Source organism: Mixophyes fleayi, chromosome 1 (assembly GCF_038048845.1).
Source record: "Mixophyes fleayi isolate aMixFle1 chromosome 1, aMixFle1.hap1, whole genome shotgun sequence".
In the NCBI taxonomy this organism is placed as follows: domain Eukaryota; kingdom Metazoa; phylum Chordata; class Amphibia; order Anura; family Limnodynastidae; genus Mixophyes; species Mixophyes fleayi.
In genome coordinates, this window is record NC_134402.1 from 109,145,820 (window position 1) to 109,171,472 (window position 25,653).

Consider the following 25,653-nt stretch of genomic DNA (forward strand, 5'->3'; position numbering starts at 1 on the left):
CGCTGATAAACTCATAAAATAATTTTTTAGGAAATTCCCCACGAAGCCTGAGTGTCAGGGTTCCTTGACCCCTCCTAAAGGGGGGGGGTACTGTCACGAGCCGCGGCGGTGCCTCAAGCTCAACTCTTCGCACCCAGATGGCGTGTTCCAGCAGTCTTCATGACGACCGGAATGTAACTTCCTGTTTTCGGGCAGACCGTTGCCTAGGCAACGACCAGGACACTCTGATCTGCCGCATCCCGGCATTGAGGGCAGCCGGGCGCATGCACAACTAGTTAGGGGCTTACTATTAATTAGTCAGCCCCTGAGGCTGATTGCCCCAAGCTGGATTTGTCCGTGCCCCATTGGTCAGTCTCTTTATTTAAGGCAGGAAGGGCTTAGCCTTCCTACCGGTTATAGCGTCCTGTTTCCAGTTAGCTGACCTGCTCTTGTGCTGTATTTTGTGAAAACCTTTTGGATTGATTTCTGTGTATGACCTCTGCCTGTCTCCAGGATCGTGATACCTGCCTGTTGCCATGACCTTCTGCCTGTTACCTGGATTTGAATCACCGCTTGTTGCCCTGACCTTCTATCTGTTACCTGGACTTGAATCATCACTTGTAGCCCTGACTCTGCTTGTATCTTACTTTCCCGCCTCTTCTCAGTTTAGGCCAGCCAGATATTATCAACTCAGTCTCGGAGCGCAGACCTCTGGCCTCTCCCTGACTCCGTGTTATTACCTCCCACTCCTGTGTGCTGCTGTGTGACCATAAACTTGTACTACACTGAGTATAAGACCTGGGGGCATCCGAATACCTGTGAGCATAACCAGTCTCTATGGGAAAGGCGGCTGCTATAGGTGAAGAACTCTTCCGCTAGTTCTACAAGTTTACGACGCACTGGTGGCCATAACACCAAAACCACATTTGTCAAGGCATCTGTAAACTTTGTGATGCCATAATAAGTAAAGATAGAAACCTCCTACCTTCATCATCATTATGATGTATTTATATAGTACCAGCAAATTCCGTAGCACTTTACAATTCAGAACAAGAGCAGTACTTTATCAATACTGGGTTATACAGATTACAATCTCCTGTTACATTATTTCCAGTGAGTTTGTTCAAGTAGTTTATAAAAAGGTGAAAAATCATGTATAGTAATAAGCAGTCCAGCATCGGCTAGCAGTAGAATGGATAGACATACCATGCAATCTTCACCGTCAACACCTCCATCGTAAACCTCCTCATTATTAGTATGTGGTCCAGTATCCAATTTTCGAAAGCAAATTGACTCCCCTATCGCAATCCATGATTCCCAAGAGGCACTCTTGCGCACCACAGCTGCTGCTGGAGGTGAAACTTCTATACAGAAGGGGACCAAGAAGAGTAAGCATAGCTTTAAACAACAATTGTCTGTGAAGCAAGCGTTTGCAAGTATGACAGCCAGCATCCTGTTGCACAGCGGGTGCCTAAAGCCATGACAACTATGTTAGCATTTGATGTGCATTCAATTTTCTGCCATCAATGCATCAAGTTTTAGCAGATTAGTTGAGATCATGTGTTCATGCTACCAAATTCCATATCGATTCAATTTCTCCAGCAATTCCTCAGCTGTTTAGAGAGGTTAATTAAATAGTAATTCAGTCCCTAGTAAGTGCTACTGTACCAACTAACCACTTAAATACAGTTATTTAGACAAGCGTTACTGTCAAACAAAAGACCAAATGACTGACAGCCCACTGAGTAGGTGTATCACCCAGAGGTGGAACTAGAGAACTGTGGGCTCCGGTGCAGGGAGGAATGAGCTGGGGGCCCCAACCCTCTGCATCTGCCAGCAGATGCAGATCAAGTGGGCCCCTTTATCTCCATGGGCACCTGCCACACCAGTGATAGTTCCACCACTGATATCACACTCAGCAGCAGCGGTTCCTGTAGCATCATCCTCCTCCTCATCCCTTCAGTATAGTAGAGCTAGCACCCAGGGCCAGGTAATTCACAGTACCCTATACTTTGTCCACTAAATAGTTTGGACGCCACTGATACTGCCCTTCACACAATTGCTTTCAGACTGAAACTTTAAAAATTATATATATATATATATATATATATATATATATATATATATATATATATTGTGGCAAGAGCCCGCTACTGCAGAAGCACACGCGAAAAACTTCTTCCTTTTTATGTAGCTTTATTGTCAGGATGGTAAATGTTTTGACACCGTATACTTTCACAGCAGTTATGGAGACCCTAAACGCTAGCTATACATGGACCAGCTCTCTCTCAGGACCAGCCAGCTTACCCAGCGTTGGTCTCAGTGCACAAATGATACAAACAAGCTTTTATACCTGATACTCCTCCCCCAGCCTTAGCTTGATGGACAGGTGACACACCCACCTTATTTTTAAAAGGAAACGCCCCATCACTGGCTCTGTTTGTGCTAAAAGACACACCCTGTCTGTTTGATGAGAGGAAGGATTTCTCTATCAGGTAAGTTAACCAAACTTAAACTATTGTTAGTTACACATAAGTCATCAATCTAGGTGCATTACTGCACAAATGTTTTACTCTACTTCCATGCTTTCTCTGCATATTGCCAACTAAATGCCTCCCTTTGTTACAATATATATATATATATATATATATATATATATATATATATATATAATTTTGAGGGGTTGCTGCTCAGAGGCAAAGAACACCCTGTAAAAAAGCCTTAAAGTAGGGATTACAGCACTCTTACTCTTGCAGCCTGCGGGTTGCAGGATTGGATATCTCTGGAAAGGTGGTGAGATGAGTAGCCTGCGGGTTGCAGGATCTCTGGAAAGGTGGTGAGACTCAGAAGCCAGGTAATGCTTAAATACTTGAGAGCAGACAGCTGGTAAGAGTGGAAGTAAGCTGAACAGGTTACACTGAGAAGCAATGAGCTGCAGAGAGCAGAAGTACAGAGATCCACACAGGTGTATAACTCAGGAACCGGATAGATGATGAGCTGTGTCTGCAGCAGTGGAATAAACAGCAAAATTACAAGGTCAGGTACACAGGTAAGTATAACCAGGAACAGGCGTCAAAGGATTGCTTCTTATCAGGTAGAGTGACCTGATGATCTGGCCCAGATTGCTGGGCGAGGCTGTCTTTTAAGGAGTAGTGGCAGGTGTCCTAAGAAAATGAGTTTAGGTCAGCAGGAAGGGAAACATTTCAAGTGCCACAATGGCCCCTTTGGTGGCATGGGGGTACTGCAGGCTACATATATCCAAAAAGACCAACATAGCTTCTGGCAAACAGGAGCTGCAGGGGGCAGACCGTGACACAGGGAAAGAAAGGGCAATTGAATATATCAAACTCACAAATTAGCTTACATAGGATAAACTATTTGAAATCATTAAAAAAACCATACCAATATAGCATGAATAATGAGAATAAAACATTTAGATAATTGTATGTAAATTACAACAATGTAGACAGAATAAAAATAAAACAGGCTTATCTCACTAATCAGTGACAAACTACAGTCTGATAAAATTCTATCTGAATGTAACTGACACAGTGTGTTTCCTCTTAACACTCAAAAACAAACTGATTAGATATATAAATGTCCCACAACCCGATTGGTTCCAAATAGGGCATATGCTATTATCCTAATAAAGCGGTACCTTCAGCTTGTATTGTTCGCAATAATAATGCCTGTCAATGAGTAAAAGTTAAGGGTCTCGGTTCCCCTAGACATCTATTACCTTAAGGGTAAGGCAGGAAGGGTTAGTAAGCGGATCAGTATGCACATCTTACCATCCGATCTGTACCATAGTAATACATAAAACACAAGGATACTGCGTCATGGTTTTGGCCCACTAAATACTTCAGATGTCACTGATACTTCTCTTCACACAATTGCTTGCGGACTAATACTTTTAAAAATGTAAAAGCGCTTATTGTATTTGTCTTTTGGGGTGTGCTGCTCTGAGTCATACAGCACTGCTTTTTCTCCACTAAATAGTTCAGATGTCTATACTATGTATATGATAATATACCATTACAAGATCTAGTAGCCATTGCCAGCGTCAGAAGCAGGATTTATTGAGGGAGGTTCATATGCCCTGCTGCCAGAATGTATTCAAGGGGTGTGGCTATCATTTGAGACAGTGGTAGGTTGCACCCCAACTCTTCCGCTCCCTTTCAAATACACAGGCTATGGTAGTCAACAGCTTCTCGTTCTGGTGTCCCAGTTTTGTGTGACTATCCTGCTCAGTCAGAACTTAATTCTGTCTGCAAGGATGGTTGAGAGGAATGTCCCGCTTCACACTATACTGATTGCTAAGGGCGAGCTGCTTACACCTAACAATAGTACACACAGCTTATCAAGCAGTATAGTGAGAAGCAGGAAATACCTTACAACTATCCTTGTAGTCGGCACAATGTCCTTACTGAGCGGGAAAACTGGGACTGCCCCACCAAAATCAGGACAGTTGGCAGACTGGGACAGTTGGCAGACTGTGCCAATCTCTCCTACCTTTCTTGAAACTGCAACTACTTGTTGCTGCACATGTCTTAAGCTGAGTTGCTGCTTGTCTGGATCCTGGGGATAAATGTATCAAGTTGAGAGTTTTCCGGCGGGTTTGAGAAACCAATCAGATTCTAACTATCATTTATTTAGTACATTCTACAAAATGATTGCTAGAATCTGATTGGTTGCTATAGGCAATATCTCCACTTTTCAAACCCGCCAGAAAACTCTCAGCTTGATACATTTACCCCCTGGAATCTCTGGGCCCAGTTTGGAAAAAAAGGGATTAGTACATAAAATATGGAACGTCTAGCAGTGAGTGAACCATTTAGCCCTCCTTCTCCCTAAACTCAGCCCCACATTTAATTAATAGTCCCCAAACCACCCTCGCATTAATTAAAGAATGCAATCACACCACCATAAATTAATACTCTCATTACTAAAGCCCACTATTAAATTAAAAAGTCCCCATCATCATTTAAACTGTCAACCACAAAAAAAAATATTTCCCACTATATTAAATGATTATACCCCATGTTTACCATTAAATTAATACACAACCTCCATCTCTACTACAGTAAGAGCCCTCCCACCACCACCCACACTTACTTTTTACCATCTGGCACTGTAGATTTCAGAGGCAGACTCTTCTGTCTGCCTCTCCTTATTTCCTTGCTGTCTGCACACAATTCTGGCAGACTGATCTCTAAATAAGCTGCAGCAAAATCACCCTGTCCAAACCATCGCCAAGCAGATTTCTTAGCACAGAATGGCAGCCACCCTCCTCCCCACATGCTATCACTTGTAAAATGGCAGATGAGAATGGAGGAGGGCTATAAATAGGAGTTATGGATCCAAAGTTTGCGAAATCCAACATTTTACCAGAACTTACGTATTGCCTCATTTTCAGATCTGAATTTGGCACACGTAACCAAGTCGTGTTTTAGAACCCCAAAATTCGTGTCTGTTGGATTTCTCAGAATCCAAACCTCTAATCTCTAATGTGTATGTTCTATAAGAACATGGAGTCCTCAACCTAATGAGAGTAGAAATAATAATATTCATTCATGTCCTGTACGGACTCTCTTGGTGTTCTGTGAATCGATGTCTGGAGAAGCATTTCATTAGAGCCAAACGTTTTTGGATGTGGTGCTTGAGGGCACAAGAAATATGTTGCTAAGATGTGGAGTAAATAGGTGTGAGCAAAAGTATGCTGAATAAAATGTGAACTATAGGGAAAGGGTCAAAAGAGAATAAAAAATAGAAATAATAATAAAAATAATAAAACTGAAAGTGATTAGAAGAATAATTGATACAGAAAGGTGATACTGGAGAAATGGATAGGGAAATCCAATGGGCGGAGAAGAAGTGGGTGCTAGGCTTGACAGGAGGTGTTAAAGTGCAATGCTTCATATAGAAAATCTACAGAGGTGTTTAAAAACACTTTAAAGCAGACAAGCAATGTACATTGAAATGTTCTTGGTAGACACCTAGAGAACCAGTGACGGTGAGCATTTTTTGACATTTGTAAATGACCCTTATGGTTATTAAATATCTATGCAATACAGTTATGCTATGTAACTATCACACATAAAAGTAAATTCATGAATGTGTGAAATTACATCATATTTTATGAAGCTGACAAGACAAGAAGCAATTTTCTGTATTCATTAGTTTTCATTTAGGTCATTATTGTCTTCCAGAAGGAGCAATGTGCTAAAAAAAAACCATAACACATCAACATTATGCCACTGCAGAGCAAATTATTACACCCACATGTCCTTCTTCTACTTCTACGGTGCTTATTGTGTTTGCACAGTAGTTTGAAAATGTTTATATTTTAGTTTTAAAAAGTCTATACATTGAATAGCAGGGTTATCATTCTCTATTGCATTACAATATCAAATAATAGGAATTATAACAACAGAACAATAACAACTATAGGAAAGCACAGTTTATTCCACACATAGGGTAAAAATCAGAAACAATGCCGAGGTGCATCCAATTTTTTTTGTAATGAGTAAGTTGCACCTATAGGTTTGACATTCTGTGGATTTTCTTCACACTGTCAAATGTAAAATTTCACATCTACTTGTGTAGACTTGTTGTCTACTTTTATATTTGAACTACTCTCTTAATTAATTATGACTCTCATGAGCAGCTTTGTGTTGCTTATAAAGCTCTACGGACTTCCACTAGATGCCCAGTCTTCACCTATTGATGTTCATTAAATTATCTTGCCTTGCAGAATGAAATCTCATTTTTGCATTTGTGCACATTACTGTGACTATTACTCATTTTGCATACACTGACCTGCCCATGTCTCGCCAACACCACTTGTTATGTATTTTATACTTCTTACAATGGATACAAACTTTCCGTACTAATCCATTGTCTAAAAATAGGCACATGATGTCATATAGCAGAAAAAACAGCCTTCAAGTGTATTTTTTGTGGTTCATAACTGACCTCCACAGACTTACCGTATATACTCGAGTATAAGCCGACCCGAATATAAACCAAGGCACCTAACTTTACCACAAAAAAATGGGAAAAATTATTGACTCGAGTATAAGCGAGGGGGGACTTTTTCAGCATAAAAAATGTGCTGAAAAACTCGGCTTATACACGAGTATATACGGTATATAATTTTGACATTTCAGAAATATTCTGACACAATGCACAACATTAGATTCACATAACATTCATACATTTTTATGCCTTGGGTATGACTTATGTTGCCCATTTATCCCTGTATTTATAAAGAAGAAACCTGGACCTCCTCTATTTGATGGCTTAATCAGATGCAAATCTTCCTATGAAATTCATATACATTTCTATACAATCTGGAGACATCACACATAGACAAAACATAGATAAAACCATATAAGATTTGTACATATCAACCAAATAATATCAGGGAATAACATGGAGTTTTTTAGAAGTTGAGCTACTCTTAGATGACACAAGGACAGGTTATTACCTTGAGTGTATCTTCACAATCTATGGTTTCAATTAATGCTTTATCTTAGAGCCAGACCTCGTAATCCTAGACAAGCAACTAAGAGGAAATTGTAAAAAAGCCCTCAGATATCACAGTGATATTTGTGCAATGCAATTGATACAGTGCATTAATATTCACAAAGCAACTCTGAGTCTTGTTCAAAGGAAGCAAATATAAAGAAACAACTCTGCCTGTCAGCGGTGGAATAGTACATCGCTGAGCCCCATACCAAAACTTGGGAAAGGGCCCAGTGAAGCCACTGTACTCTCCCAGGCCCCCACTGAAAAGAGCAGAGTGGGGACCTCTTCTGAGCATGTGCAGCTGGGCGATGCTCAGAACAGAGAGGGGGCTTTGGGGAGTGCTGCTGTGCTGGTTTGGGGAGATGTTTCAGATAGGGTATGGGACCCAAACAAACACCTTTGGGTCCCATAGCAGTCGCTCCCCCTGTGCCCATGGTAGATTTGCGACTGCTGCCTAGCTGATAAACCATACAGTCCTTAGTGGAATCACAAAGGAAAGACAGAAAGATTAGGCTAGTGTAACAGACATGTGCCCGCTCATAATATAGAAGACTACGGACTAAGAACAAGACATCTTAGAGAATAGCAGTCATAATTGCTCTCTGCAGATATAGCTATTTTTTGTGCTCAGACAGTGACTGTAGGAGGTACCCTATGTGGTTTTGCAGAAGGGAAATGAGTGACGGGAAGAAATATAGTGAAAGTGTAAGGACAGTATTTGTAAGACAATACATTGGGTGAACAATCACTTTAAATGTTTAAATCTGATTTACATTTCCTAAAATGCATGAATTGATTGTAAAAAGCACAGCAATGTCAGTGAGAGGTATTTGTGCACAATCCAAAAATCACATTAAAAAAATAATTAGTGCCATACACCAGTTAGATTCGTGGTACAAGCACTTGAGCACACTGATCAACAGTGCACCTTAGATGTGAAGAATCACATAGTCCCATAGGAAAACACCTCCTATATAATGAGGTATTTCTTCTATAACTTTCTGAGGCTGATGTAGTCAAATATGCATGTATTACTGTTATAAAGCAAACATGATGCCCACCCTGCACTTATGGAATTCTTAAGGTTTATTTATAGAATTTAGTCATGCAACTGTTCCTCTAAGTAACCATTCGTACTCACAAACAGCCTATAGCGCACAATAACATGTTGTCTACTCTTCTCACTTCCTCTCTTCTCATGTAATATTATTTTTTCAAAATTCTTTCCCTGGGAGAAATATCATCTGTTGTTTATGATTTGCTGGGCACAACTGGAAAAAAAATTGACATTTTATTTGTCATGAAGAGGTATAGTCAGAGTTTATTTGGAGCCTCATTGCTTGTTGCTGCAGAACTTGATTTGTCCGGCTTTGAAGGCACATCCTTTATGGAGTGGAGTGACCACCGCTGACTGGCATGTCCACTCATATAATCCTAAAGAACTATGGTCACACATACCTATTGCTTCTGAAAATTAGTGATAATAATTTAATTGCAGACTTATTTGTGTCAAAGTATAAAAGTGGTGAATACATTTGCTCTACACACTATTTGTTCAGCAGCTGATTTGGTAAATATTTTATCTGTATTTGTATTTAAATGAAAAACAGAATAATATAATATTTTGGATATTTAAGTTATGACCACAAAGCAATTCAAAACACTGGCCAGTAGATGGCACTTGTAGAACATTAGATTTACTTTAAAAAAACAAACATTTTTATTTAACGTTTTAAGTAACACAAGTGTGAATCTTTGAGATGATAGCAACTATAGTAGTGTCATTGGAGGAACATATAAACATAGACATTCTTTTTTACTTCTTGTTCATTTTGACTACCAATAAATGAAAGTATACATGGATGAATAAATAATACGGTGTTCATTCTTGTAGGTTATATTATGTGTGATTCTTATTGATTCAGCAATGTATTCCACTATGGATCATTAAAAACATAAGCCATACTTGCCAACTCTCTCGGAAAGTCCAGGAGACTCCCGAAATTCGGGTCAGTCTCCCATGCTCCCTCGAGAGCTGGCATTTCTCCCGCAACCCGGAATTCACAGAGAATCGCGTCATTTGACACGATTCCCGGAGAATCGCGCCATTTTAGAGGACGGGAGGGGGTGGGGCGTGGTCAATCGCGTCATTTTGGCCCCGGGGCGGGGTTGCAATGACGCGATTGCCCGCCCCCCGCCCCCTCCCGCCCTCCAGTTAAGCCCCTCTCCCGGAAACAAGTTTTCGGGAGTAGGTAAGTATGACATAAGCAGTATTCGAAATTGGAGGTAATGCAGTGGTATACCAAGTCTCTTACTGCCTTCATAGTAAAATTCCTTTCACTTACATTCCCATTACATTTTCCATACCGCCACTTCTAAATTTCCACTTCGACCACTGATCAAAAATGATATCAGACTAGTTGGTGGACATGTTTATATAGACAACAATAGACCAGTTAAACTTTTTAGCTGCTTTACACTTTTAGAAGCAAGTGGACGTATAGCTAGGAAGCAGGACAGTGCTACCATTAGGTGAACCTATGATACCGACAATGATTATGGGGAACTAAGATACTGGATGAGTGGCGTAATGCAAATCGTCTGCTGCACCCCACATGAAGCTCTGTTCACTGACATGGAGGAGATGCAGCCAGCGGCTTCTTACATGTGGAGCTGTCGGTTGCTGCTCTTTTATGTCAGTGTTATGCTTGGAGTGTGGCGCTAATATATCACAGCTAAGTGCCACATTCCCGGTCCTAGGAGGAGAGGATGCTGCACCACCTCCCATCTGCTAAGTTATACAACAGTTTGGGGGTACAACACAAGAGAGGACGTTCCCAGGGCTTGTGCTGGCCCTGCTAGGAAGCGATCCCCTTCACCCCAAGTGTACTGCAGATGTTGCATTAATATAAGTTAATAAACAGCTCCTACTTTAACCTACCTGCTTTTTATCCCACCCTACAGGATTGCTTCCTGGTCTCTCTATGCTGAGAACTTTCCCCAGATCATCTTTACACAGAGGCCATTTCCACTTTGAACTTACATAGCTAATAAGTACTGTTGTTCAGCTTTACTGTGCCTGATTTTAATTAGGGACTGGCAGCCATTTCATCAGGTGGTCAGCATCTTTTCTATCCAAAGATTTACAGAATCAGATTACAATAATGCTATCAACAAGTAGGGCCCATAATCTGTTAGAATACTGAGGTGAAACTTATTAGTAAGGGACAGATGGACAACCTTGGGGAGAAAAATCAGTTATATTTAGTGTTTAAACACAACAGATGGATTTGTCTGTAGCATCCAAGCAGAGGAACAAGAAGGAAGTGAGACACAAATAAAGAAAGGAAGAAACAAATGGTTATAACATATTAACTCTCATTTCCTAGCAATCATTTTCCCTCCTTGCAGTAATCATTTACCTGTCACTTCAGGTGCTCTACCAGACCAACGTCGCTGTGTATGTGCTGACTGATGGTTTGGGCAGTATAAGCTGCTCTGTATCATTTAATTGTTTCCTTATGGTGGAATCAGTGACAGATGCGATTATTAGATTATTCATACGGGAATAAACAAATCTGCCCATATGTGGCCACCTCTATAGTTGCCCTCTATAGTTTTTCTCCTATTAACTCGTTTTTGGTAACTACAAGAGAAGGCTATCCCTTGGGTCTCTTCCCTTTGCCTCACTTTCACTTAAATGGGTGAAAAACAAAGTCAATAATGATTGTACAAGGGCAATTGTAGGTACAGTTTGGGGCTCAGAGTTTTTGGACATCCACAGCTGCCCCATGACTTATGTGGCAATTGGTGGTATGATAAGTAGAGTAAAAAATTGACCATTGCTTATATTGCCTCCAAGGGCCCAAGGTGGCCACCAATGGACACAAGATGAATGAGCTGTCTAACTAACTGTCAGGTTTCAAGGAAAGCCATGTGGTGAGAGGGCTTATATTGGTTCTTTTATTCTTCATTCTGGCAGGGACTAGATAGGAGGGAATAGGGATTGGAAGACAACAGTTACAGAACCATGATGCAGGTTAATCATGTTGTTTATTTCCTTAATTGCTCATGTACCAAGCATGTCAGCCTATGCATCAGAACCTTACCATAACTCTTTTACTTGCTAATTTATTTTAATCTCTTTTGAGATTAGTAGAACAACGAATAATCCCAAAATAGAATTTATTTTGATCTTTTACTGCAACATTTTCATTCCAAGGCAACTGATATTACAAATATTTTCATTCTATTTTGACCATTTTCTTGCACTATTGGGTATAATTTCCTAATGGAAAGTATACCTTTGTTAAATGAATAAAAGAAGGTTCAAGTTCTCACTAGATGGCGCTGTTGTTACACATCACCCACTGGTATAAAAAAACATTTGGAGATGCAACACAAAGAATAAATTGGTCCAATTAAACAATAAGAATATTTTAATATGTACAAATAATAATGAGAATGTGTTAATAGTTATCTGTCTAATGTTACACTTTAAAAAAGTAAAAAAAATATCTTTTACTATAGTATATGCAATCAGATCACACAATCTATCATAAATTTTCAACATAAATTGTTATTGTCAATGAATGCACTCACTAGAGGTCGTTTATGACATATGTGCACTGCAAAACTCCTTGGTTATGCACCAGTGGTCTGCATAGCATATATGCACACCTTGGGCCCCAGTCATTTAATTTTATCCTGGACAAACCATGTTACAATGTAAGGGGTGCAAATTAGTTTATTATTTTGCACACAAGGGAAATACTGCCTGTTCTTTCATGTAACACACAAATACATGATAACTTTATTTTTACAATGACATTTAAAGTTGATCTAGGACATGCCCTACCCCAGCTATCATCATCAATTATATAGCGCCACTAATTCTGCAACATTGTACAGAGAACTCGCTCAGATCAGTTCCTGCCCCATTGGTGCTTACAGTCTAAAATCCCTATCAAACACAGACAGAGAGAGATTAAGGTCAATTTTGTTAGCAGCCAATTAGCCTATTAGTATGTTTTTGGAGTATGGGAGGAAACTGAAACACCCCCATGCAAACACAAGGAGAACATACAAACTCCGCACAGATAAGGCCATGGTCGGGAATCAAACTCATGACCCTAGTGCTGTGAGGCAGAAGTGCCAACCACTAAGCCACCGTGCTGCCCTTATATAGATCTGTCCCCACATTTTAAATTTGCCTCCACCTCCAATGCAATATGGTTTTGCCCAGGTGCAAAGTTACTTCTTTTTTTTTTGCTTTGCTCTCCTTAATGACTCAGGCCCTTTGTCTCCATTCTAAGAAGCAGCCATTGCAAATTAGTACCACCTGTTTCAACATTGTATGTTAGAAGGAATACCTGAATGATGTACTGTCTACATGAAACAGAGCTGGTATATTCTTCTAAGGCCTGATGGGTATTAAGGGTAGGTAGTACAAGATACCACAACTCTGTGCACCAGTAAGCTGTCCTACTAGTGCAGGGAGACATGGTGGCATGTCTCCCTGCAATTGCATCTGATTTTAGACTTCTTTACTTAAATCTATCATGAGCATTGGGGAACATCGGACAATTTTAATTATATGTGTCACTTTTGTGTGGGTGAAGCATTTCATTGCATTTTTCAGAGTGCAACTAGAAATATTCTTCTCTGCCAAAGGCCTATATTTTCAATGGGTCTGCAGAGATGTGCATTTGCAGGTGCACTTACCACCTGTAACAGTCACCATGTATAGAGCACTCCTTAAACTAATAAAATGAATTCCCATTATACAAAAAAATATACACACACAGTTTTCTAATAAAGTCTAATTGAATTAAAGACCCCAAAAACCCTTGTTCACTACTTTTTTAAATAAAAAAACCAACATTATTTCTTCTTTCTTCATCTATTGTAGTGAAATAAAATAAATCAAAACCAAAGTCGAGAAATCCTTATTAAAAAAAAGACCCTGTGAAGAAACAGTTTTATGCAACTGTAGGTTGTATCCCATGACAATAAATATTTAAAATACAGAGGTGAAAATATACAGCTATGTATTTTACTACAGGTTGCAAGAGATATGGACAAACCAATAAATGAAAGTCATCGGAAGATGAAAAACTCTTTTAAGCACTACTTTCCAGATTGCGGCACATTTAGAACAGACCAAGGCTATCCAGGGGCAAACGCAGGATTTGTAGAGGTGGGTTTCCACACCATGCCGTCAGTGGGCGTGACCAGCATGCATGGGGGCGTAGATATAATTTTAGACAGTGCTTGGCTGCTCTCCAACTCTTCCTATACCCATAATATACATGGGCAATGCTGCGTGCACTACTGTTAGGTGCACACAGCTCTCCCTTTTCAAGCAGAGCTGTGTGAAGCAGGAGTAGGGTCCAGCCACCTCAATTATACAGTGCCCCAGACATGGAGGGGGGTTTCCAGGCACTAGGAACCCCCCCCCCCCCCCTCGGTTTGCCTATGCTATCATTAACATATATTATGATTCTGAATAGTTATTTCATATAGTAACTTATTAATAAATACATCTATGGGAGCTAAACTTATATCAATCAGTTCAGTCTTTTCTTTTTGGCAACGGAGCTGGAACTGTCTCCTGAAGGAATGCTATTTTGACTCTTTCCACTGCATCTACCATGGATCCAGGGTCCTTCTATGAGGGAGAAGAACACAGGTAAGAAACGTAGCTTCCATGACTCCCTGTAAGTCCCACAACAACAAATGGAGAGACAGCTACCACCTTGCTTTTGTTTTAGAGGCGACATGTTCAAAGCAAACTTTTTTTTAATTATCATCCCAATAAAGAAAAATATTTGCCTTGATTGTCCCTTTAGTAATAAACTTTTAGTAGTCCATGTAACAGACATCTCTATAATGTACATACATTGGTACTTTTCAACGAATGCGTAGAGACACGAGTCAGAGACAACATCTGTGGATTTTATTATTTTTATGTTTAAAAAAATTTCTGCTACTCGGGTTTATAGCCCAATTAAGTTGTGTTCCCAGAGCATACAGCCCAAGAGATAATATGCTTCAAAAAGGTTTGTAAAGAAAGGTTCCTCAGACATAATTCCAATCTGACGCCATACCCTATCTGCAATCTAAACTTCAGTCCATCCCCAGCTCCCTGCAAGGGGGAAAGATAGATTTCTTTGTCAAAAATTGCAAGATGTCTATTGGAATGTCTAATAGTACTTTTTCTATTTTCAGCCAGTTTTATTTCTGTCTTGTAAATATTTGATTACTGTACGTAATTGTATAATATTTCTGTATAAGTACTATGTCTTTATTATATCAGATTAAATATAGCAATTCATACATTAATTTGAGGTCTAATTTACCCCTTATTTAGACGTATATTAATCTCAACACTTATTTACTATATACAAGTATCTACTGTGGGTGCTGTATAAATCATCTGTGGGCTTCTTGATATGTAGCTATGAATTCTATTTCAGGATTCGCCTATTTTTTTCTCCACTACTTTAGAGATTTTTTTGGGAGAAAGGGCTCTTAGCAGGTGACCCTTCAGCTCAGGAACATTAATCTCACTTGGTCTCAATTAGTTTTAGACTGACAGTCATGCACTGTCCTCAGTGGAGTCTCTTCTGTTTATAGTGATAAAAGCACACACAGACTCCATCCCACATGTAGCTGTGCAAAGATCTAACATCCAAGATTTCACTGGGGTTTTGAGATTTAATTTACAGTAAACAAACATACACACTTAATGTACACATACAATAGGAACACAATATATACAAGAAACATTCTAGGTTAAACAGTGAATTGTTATTAATGAAAAGAAAACTTGGGAATTTCGAAAAACCATAGTAAGCATCTCTTGCATGTATATTTCTAATATATTTGCACTTAGCTAGAATGTTGTAGCTTTCTGTGATCTACATACAATTTGGGGTACAGTTCAATGAGAATGAGTGGGACAATTCTTATTGTTTATTAAATTCCACACAGGGAAATGTATCCAAAGAATGAAATATGTACCATTTACATACCATAACAAATGCTGTTACTATATATCAAAATGTACTCATTTTATTTAGCAAGTGTGAATTACAAACGGGTGAGAAATAGTAAAATGTTAACCAGGCATAATCGCTGTAAAAAACCAAAGGAAGTAATTAAACAAATATACAAACTGGATGTTATATGTTAGGAGGGCTGGCAGGGAGTAGGGGGCCATCACAATAACATACATATATTTTGGGCAGCATAGTGGCTTAGTGGTTAGCACTTCTGCCTCACAGCACTAGGGGTCATGAGCTCGATTCTCAACCATAGCCTTATCTTTGTGGAGTTTGTATGTTCTTCCCGTGTTTGCGTGGGTTTTCTCTGGTTTCCTCCCACACTCCAAAAACATACTGGTAGGTTAATTGGTTGCTATTAATTTGACCTTATTCTCTCTTGGTGTCTGTGTGTATATTAGGGAATTTAAACTGTAAGCTCCTATCGCACAAGGACTGATGTTTACTAATGACAATGCTTTAAGTTGCTGGCTTTCTTTTATGTCTTCTCACCAAACTTTTATATTCCCAGTACCAGGCAGTCATTTAGCTTCACTGCCCTTGGACATGATGCAGCTCAGTTCTGTTCTGTGTGTTAGAAACAGTTTTATGCAACTGTAGGTTGTATCCCACGACAATAAATATATAAAATACAGAAGTGAAAATATACAGCTATGCATTTTACTAAAGGTTGCAAGAGATATGGACAAACCAATAAATGAAAGTCATCGGAAGATCGAAATCTCCTTTAAGCACAACTTTCCAGATTGAGGCACATTTAGAACAGTCCAAGGCTATCATTAACATATATTATGATTCTGAATAGTTATTTCATGACGTCACTTATTAACAAATACATCTAAGGGAACTAAACTTATATCAATCAGTTCAGTCTTTTCTTTTTGGCAACGGAGCTGGAAATGTCTCCTGAAGGAATGCTATTTTGACTCTTTCCACTGCATCTACCATGGATCCAGGGTCCCTCTATGAGAGAGAAGAACACAGGTTAGAAACTTAACTTCCGTGACTCCCTGTAAGTCCCACAACTGGAGGAAACAACAAATGGAGAGACAGCTACCACCTTGGTTTTGTTTAGAGGCGACATGTGCAAAACAAACTATTTTTTAATAGTTAAAGAAAAATATTTGCCTGGATAGTCCCTTTAGTTATAAACTTTTAGTAGTCCATGTATCAGACATGTCTATAATGTACATACATTGGTACTTTTCAACAAATGTACATACATACATAATAACACAATATTCTCTTATTCTCTCTTGGTGTGTGTGTATGTTAGGGAATTTAGACTGTAAGCTCCAATCGCACAAGGACTGATGTGAGTGAGTTCTCTGTATAGCGCTACTTATTTAGTGGCGCTATATAAAAAGATGATTATATTTTACCGATTCTAAGGCAGATATATGCCAAAGGACAGTTGGCAACAATAAACAAAAATTATTCATATTGATTGTAAACAACTGAATGCTCCATTTTATTATACAAACAGCAGATAAATTCATGGAACCACAAGTTATTATAAACGTAACATGAAAGACTATAAGAGAAAGCATGAAAAGCCATTCAATCTATTGGACTTCCTAAAATTCAAACTGCTTACAATACATCTCTCGTTGTAAAAATTTAAATTTTCGCAGTTATTTCTAAGCATCAACATCAATACTAATGTTCCACTGGAGTTCAGACATAGTGCCAGGGGTGGAGAGAGGGGTGGCATGTACAAAATACTGGTGCCCAGGCTTGCCTGTGTAACAGAAGGGTTCACCAACCTGGTGTGGCCCCCTTTGTTGGCTAAGGAAGGGGCCCCAAGAACTTGCTGTACGGGGCCTGAAATTTCTCTTGGCGGTCCTGCATATTGTTGGTGCTTTTCAGAAGTGTTTTTGAAAGGGCCTATCCTGAAAGAAACGGATTTTGTGAAGAATTTGATTTATGACCAGATAAAGTAACAGTGCTCATTTACATTTACACCTTTTTTTTTAACATTTTAGCAAGCTGGTTTTGTCCATGGAGTCACAGGGACTATTGATGGAACATATCACCCCTTTAGTATCACAGATAAAAATCACTAAAGCAGGTAACAACACACACTAAAAAAAACACAAACACCAAAAAGCCAATTGATATTAGGATACAGTCATGGCCAAAAGTTTTGAGAATGACGCAAGTATTGGTTTTCACAAAGTTTGCTGCTTCAGTGTTTTTAGACTTTTTTGTCAGATGTTACTATGGTATACTGAAGTAAAATTACAAGCATTTCATTATTGTCAAAGGCTTTTATTGACAATTACATTAAGTTTATGCAAAGACTCAATGTTTGCATTGTTGACCTTTCTTTTTGAAGACCTCTGCAATTCGCCCTGGCATGCTGTCAATTAGAGATGGGCGGGCTCGGTTGATAAAAAAAAAATTGCCAACATGCCATTCTACACACGCAGTGGCAAAAAGAGAATGAGGCCTTCGCCTTTCTCTATTAGTGGCAGATCCAAAAATGTTACTGAGCCTACAAGTGGTGCACAACTACTGTTATGCGTCAAAGCTGAGCTGCAGGATAACAGTAAGGCATTAGAGGATAATGTTTGCTCTGAATCAGAAATGACACCAGTCCCTGTGGAGAGTCCATCCAACAGTGGAATGTCTAATCGTGAGCATTCTGTTAGTGTACCCATAAAGAAGGGCCGTTTCAGCAGATCTGCTGATGTGTGCCTGAACAGCCCGAGTGTAGCCGGTGATACACAAATTGAGGATGCCACTTTGGAATTAGAAGGGGATGAGGGGGAGATTTGTGTAGGCGACGAGGGCGCTAATGATGATGTTGATGATTATGATGCAGACAAATACCAAATTGCCTTTCTCAATTTCTATTTATATTCTAGACTCTATAACGGCTGAATAGTTTTCTATTTTACTCCTAGTGGAGAGGGGGTCTGATGCAGACAGATACCAAACTACCGTGGTCCATTTATTTTTACTTTCAAATTCCACAGTCTATGCAGGCTTTTTTTTTTTTATTCAACTACAAGTGGAGGGTGTAATATACACCCAAAGACGATGGCTACATTGCCAATAATCAAAGATGGAGTAGGTAGACAACCAGGTTTGTATAATTTGCAGGCAAGTGTTCGCATTAAGGACGGCCTACCAGGGATTAAACTGTTTTTTGGATAATTTATTAGCTTTAGAATTACCTCACTTATCCAAGAAACTTGTTGAGCACTAAATTAGGTTATTTTAGACCAAAAAAATTGTATTTTTTTCAAAAATGGCAAAACAAAACCATACCCAAAACCAAAACATGCAATGGCGGTTTTGCAAAATCAAAACCAAAACACGAAGGTAATCCAGATCCAACACCAAAAACAAAACCAAAACACGGGGGTCAGTGACCATCTCTACTGTCAATCAACTTCTGGGCCACATACTAACTGATCGCCGCCCATTCTTGCCTAATCAATGCTTGAAGTTTGTCATAATTTGTGGGTTTTTGTTTGTCCTCTTGAGGATTGACCACAAGTGATTAAGGTCTGGGGAGTTTCCTAGCTATGGACCTAAAATTTCGATGTTTTGATCCACTTAGTTATCACTTTTGCCTTATGGCAAGGTGCTCCATCATGCTGGAAAAGGCGTTGTTTGTCACCAAACTGTTCTTGGATTGTTGGGAGAAGTTGCTCTTGGAGGATGTTTTGGTACCTTTCTTTATTCATGGCTGGGTTCTTAGGCAAAATTGTGAGTGAGCCCACTCCCTTGGCTGAGAAGTAACCCCACACATGAATGGTCTCAGTACTTTACTGTTGGCATGACGCAGGACTGATGGTAGTGCTCACCTTTCCTTCTCCGAACAAGCATTTTTCCAGAAGCCCTAAACAATCTGAAAGGGGATTCATCAGAGAAAATGACTTTACCCCAGTTCTCAGCAGTCCAATCCCTGTACCTTTTGCAGAATATTAGTCTCTCCCTGATGTTATTCCTGGAGAGAAGTGGCTTCTTTGCTGGCCTTCTTGACACCAAGCCATCCTCCAAAAGTCTTCACCTCACTGTGCGTGCAGATGCACTCACACCTGCCTGCTGCCATTCCTGCGCAAACTCTCCACTGGGAGTGCCCGATCCCGCAGCTGAATTAACTTTAGGAGACGTCTTGGCGCTTGCTGGACATTCTTGGGAGCCCTGAAGCCATCTTCACAACTATTGAACCTCTCTCCTTAAAGTTCTTGATGATCTGATAAATGGTTGATTTAGGTGCAACCTTACTAGCAGCAATATCCTTGACTGTGAAGCCCTTTTTGTGCAAAGCAATGATGACTGCACGTGTTTCCTTGCAGATAACTATGGTTAGCAGAGGAAGAACAATGGTTTCAAGCACCACCCTCCTTTTAAAGCTTCCAGCCTGTTATTCTAACTCAATCATCATGACAGAGTGATTGCCAGCCTTGTCCTCATCCACACTCTCACATGTGTTAACGAGAGAATCACTGACCTGATGGCAGCTGGTCCTTTTGTGGAAGGGCTGAAATGCAGTTGAAATGTTGTTTTTGGGATAAAGTTAAATACAATTCCTTGTAAAGTAGTGATCATATAAGATTTTTTAAAATTAATATTATGATAGATTTCTCATCTCAGCAGAGAAACAGCAACTTATTTTTACCTATACTTAGCACCATTATGGGTACAAATCAAACCAATCCATGAAATAATAACAATTACTATATAGATAAGACAACATATGAGACTATTCTTCTTTTCTGAGGAAATATCTGGGTGATGTTTATCTGGATTTCACTTGTCCACAAACGCAGTTGGTCAGTGACTTTTCGTGCTATGTCATCGGATGACTGCACTAATGAAGTCCCATTATTGTATTATTATTAGATTTTATTTATAACCCACAACAAAAGTTCCGCATGAGCCGTACATGGTGATCAATTATATGTGGACAAATTGGATACAGATCAAACTGTTCTGTGATCAGCCTGAATGGCTGGATCTCAACATATGTTACCACTATAATTGTTTCACTTCATTGAATCAATGCAATTACACATGTAATATCAGCTAGCCATTAGTGTTAGTGAGAAATTGATTGTTTTTATTGTTACTTTTCTTGTTAGGCAGTGGCAAAATTAATAACAAGATGGTTGCTTCTCACTTTTTGGCCTTCAAATCACAATAGCATCATCCTTATATAACTTATGAAGGCAATAAATGTGGACCTGTCACCTACACCCAATACATGCATCCAGTGTTGGGTGTATTTGACAGCCGCTACAGGGCCTGGCAATACTAGGTCACCCTCCTGCGCCCCCCCCCTATCTGCTCTCAGAAGAGCAGTATGGGACGTCTTCTGAGCATGCGTTGGTCCAGGGCATTCACAGTGAAGCCCCAGTTGGGACTGAGCATGCAGCTGCTATGAGGCCAGGCTCAACAATGCCATTTTACCCTCCTGAGTCCACTGCTCTGCTCTCAGAAGTGTGGGCTTCTTCTGAGCATTAGCTGTTCTGGTGCGGGTTCTTTATATAAAACAATATCAGAGAAACCATACAGAGACATATTGGGGTAATGAGTAGCACAAAAATAGGCGCTTACAATTGAAATGATTAGAGTAAGAAAAACACATTTCAGGATTTCTATAAAAAATGGTTAAAGTTAGATTGGAACTGAAAGTAACTGTTGAGACTAATTGGCACATAGCCCAGACTCAAATGAAAGTCAGTTTGTTCAGTGATGCCACAGTTTTATAAGACAAATCAATAAATAATTCATCTTTTCATCTTCTGTTGCTACATGCATGGTTCATCACCTTCAACGGCTGTGAGGCCACTTTTGTCCTGGTTTGTATTGTAATTTTGGCAATTGGAGATTGCCAAAATATATTATTTGCTTTTACCTGGCTATGCAGATATTCTAACCATACTCATCTTTTTACACATAGATACCCTGCAATATATTTAAAAAAAGTTTTATGAAGGCTCTTTTCATTTTGCGGTCAATTTACAATCCTTATATTATGTTGGGCTATTTTATTGTACTCTTTTGGATATATTTTAGTATTAGTGCTTTATCGTAGCTGTCAAACTTACTAGAAATAGCTGTCTAAATTATCAGTGGTATGTTTCTGTAACAAAGATTTAATGTGTTTCTTAAGGTTAACAATAGACTCACTAGCAGTTAAGGTTATCTCCTGGCTCACGGCCTGTCCAAGATCAATATCTTAAATTTACTTAAAAAATTATTATTGTTATTATTATTATTATTATTATTATCATTTATTTATAAGGCACCACAAGATTTATTCATCACCGTACACAATACAAACAGTAGACCATACAAGGTAAACAGTACAGTTATAATACCAATACTTCAGAAACTCCAGGCATAGCTTTTGAAGTGAAGTTGGAGCAGAATAACAGGTATACAGACAGGAGGGAAGAGGGCCCTGCTTGTAAAAGCTTACATCCTAAAAGGAGGGTAAACAGACATCAGGCACCGAGGGGAGTCAGTAGAGGGGATATAGCGCAGGAGGAGTGAATAAAGGGGCCAGAAAGTGAAAGGAGATGAGAACGAACATAGAAAGAGGTTTAGGTGGATGGCTGGTAGGCTTTGAGGAACAGGTGAGTTTTAAGTGCCCGTTTGAAGGAGCACAAGTTAGGGGACAGATGGATGGAGCGAGAGAGGTCGTTTCAGTGGAGTGGGAGCAGCATGGGAGAAAGCTTGGATTTTGGAGTGGGATGAGGTGATCAGAGTGGAGGAGAGGCGACGCTCATTGGCTGAGCACAGGTAGCTGAGGAAGTGTGAATGGAGAGGATGCTGTTGAGTGGACGAGAGCCTTGTAAGTGATAGTGAGAAGTTTGAAAAGGATTCTATAGGGTAAAGGGAGCCAGTGTGCGACAAGGCAGAGAGGGGAGGTAGAAGAAGAGCGGCGTCAAAGGAAGATATATCTTGCAGCAGCTTTGAATATAGAACAAAGTAGGTAAGGTGGGAGTGGGGGAGGCTGGAGATGAGAAGGTTACAGTATTTAAGATGGGAGATGATAAGTGCATGAATAATAGTTTTAGTGACATCCTGAGATAGGAAGGGCTGGATGTGGGTGGCCTAAATAAGAAAGGGCAAATCTCTCCAAGAGCAGAGAGGTACCTTACACCACTCTTTTTCTAATTAAGAAAGAGAAAATCTCTCCAGGAACATTTTACCATGTGTAACCACCTGGACCCTTTTACTTAGGCTTTTCAGAACCAGGCAGCCATAAAGTCTTTTGCAAAAACCTAAAGTATAAAGTTTTCATAAAATCAGGTAAAGACCGGTTAAGGGCGAGCAGAATTTGACAAAGTGAAGTTAGCAATGTAACGAGGACTATAACAAGTCCAGGTACAGGGTTACAGGATTCCCCTAGGGAATTCAGCCCCATGATGGCTGGCCTGGACTGGTTGGCACTATAAATAAAATAGGGGTTGAGATGTGCTCAGAACTACAGCTGGGGCGTGAAATTTTAGTGTAGAGGGAGGTGTCCTAACTCTGAAAAGTACATAGTAAAAGGGATAACTTAAGTGCTAAAACCTCTGTATGGAGTGATGTTAATGAATGTTCTATACAGAAGTGCTTCTGGCTGTGATTGATAATGATTTTGTACAATTTTGATTTAAATAAACAGTATTACCCCAAAGTTGATTGTGATGTTCATTTTCATCCCGATTATTTTGTCTTGAACCAATTGATTATTCACCTAATAGGATCTTAGTGGAGTGTGTGTGTTCTGGTGTGATGCCTAACACCAATAACACCAATACACTTCACACAAATTGTTCAGGTGGTAAACTTTTTATTAGTCCCCCCCTTACCTCTTCTAGAAAGTGACCATTCTATAATGCATGCAACTGCCTGTTATCGCTTGCTCTCCTGGAACTGTGGACATATGTGCAGACCTTTATGCGCTGGTATTCGGCTTCCTTATTTTCATGGCTAGGAGATGTTGTATCTGCGTTCACAATAAGTTGACGTTCCACTATGGGATGTCAAGTGGTTGCAAAGTTGCTTTCTCTGAGAAATAATGTCACAATGCACTATTTCTGTGCCGTCTGTACAATGGAGTTCATAATGAGACTCTTAATGTGTCCCTCTCAGGGACACAAAGGTGGTTGCTAGGTTCCATGATCTATCATTAAAATTTTAGTGTAACTCATGTAACCAATGCGTTTTAGCTTTTCAGCTTTTTTTTCAGAGTTGCCACTATGGCAGGGTGACCCCCATATTGGGGGTTTCTCTTTTAAAGTGTTACCAGCCCAGAGCTGATATTGGCAATTTTACCAATACCAGCCTAGGCTGGCAACATTAGGGCTGATTTGACCTTTGGCTTTTTTTTCCAGTTTACTTGTTTGTTGGGATTACAGCCTGTATCACTTAAAGTGTGTCATATGCTTTTAATGTAGGATAGCAGTGTATCTGCTTAAAATTTGTCTGCTATCCAGATTAAGCTATGTTGTTAGTCCTTCAACATTGTTGTTTTAGATATGAATTATTTCTGTGTAAACTCCATCTACTGGCCAGCCTAGTATCTGCCGAACTGAACACTCAGGGCCTCCGTAGTTAGTCCTCAATGCACATTGGGTGATGACAGGAGGCCACCATCTTAGTTCTTGCATGCTAAGTCAGAGATGTACTGTATTCCTCCTCTTAACACAGCATTGAAGATAAGAGTTCTGTTAAGTTATACAGTTATGACATGTTTTCATGTTATGCATTGCAATATATTTGTTCATATTGTTATTGAATTTTTAAATTTCTTTATTAAAGGTCTACCACTTATATTCACATGTTCTTTACTTCTTAAATAAACACCATTCTTCAGATTTTTCACATCTAAAGGTAAATGTATGAAGCACCGATTTCTGCAAGTCGCTGGAAATCGGCGACTTTGCAGGGGAAATTTAAAGCCGCGGTGGCTTGTAAACTCGTGAAGTTTGTGCATCTGATAGTATATTCATTCACCATCAGGGCTTAATCCTCACTGGCTGCCTCCCTGGCCAATAGGAGCCAAGGGGAGGTTTTATGTAAGTTTTCATATAAACCCCCCACGTTGCCAGGGCCCTCTTAACAACATTTTGGGCCCCCGGGCAAAGCAGTGCACCGGGGCCCCTATATATACATATATATATATATATATATATATATAAAAAAAAAAGATTATATATATGGGCCCTGCAGCCCAGGGGGCCCGTTGGAGGCAGCAAAAAAAGAAAAAAAAAACCTGAAAAAAAGAAAAGAAAATACTTACCTTGCGGCCAGCTGGCGATCCGGCTCCCTCCTTGGTCTCCTCCTCCGTCGCGCTCCGCAATGGATGTCGGGCTGGCGTGATGATGTCAATCCCAACATGCACTGTGAGCGCGACGGAGGAGGAGACCAGGGAGGGAGCCGGATCGCCAGCTGACCGCAAGGTAAGTATTTTCTTTTTTTTTTTTCAGTTTTTTTTTTTTTTTTTGCTGCCTCCGACGGGCCCCCTGGGCTGCAGGGCCCCCGGGCACCTGCCCATTGTGCCCAATGGGAAAGACGGCCCTGCATGTTGCTGGTTCTGCCTCTTTCTTCTGGTCAACTTCTCTCCCTCCCTCTCTCCCTCCCTCCCTCCCTCCTTTTTATATATGATTTACTGTCGTGCTGTTTTATTCCCTCCTACAGAGTATACACAGTTATCAGGAAAGCACTGCGATCATTGACTATTACATATGGTGCTTTCACTGATTAGTCCCCTGGTGGGAGGTCCCTTGACTGACTTTGTGGGGCTCGGCAACGTGAGTCTAGAGGGGTCTAGTCACTCTGATGCCAGATTTAACAGCGACCAATCAAAATATCCTTGGTTTAGTGGAAACAGTGCCTTGTCGGCCACCCACTCATTTGGTTCAGTATTTAGTTATCTTAGCTGTCTTGCAGATTGCTTTCTCCACCACCAACGTATTTAAAAACTGTGAATTATTTTGCCAAAGTACATTTGTGTTGTACCTTTATTATATTTACAGTAATTAAGTCAACACATCAGAGGGGTGTTGCTGGGATGTGCAGCCTGTACATTGCATGCTGCCCACAGAGCTCAAATATGTGTTTC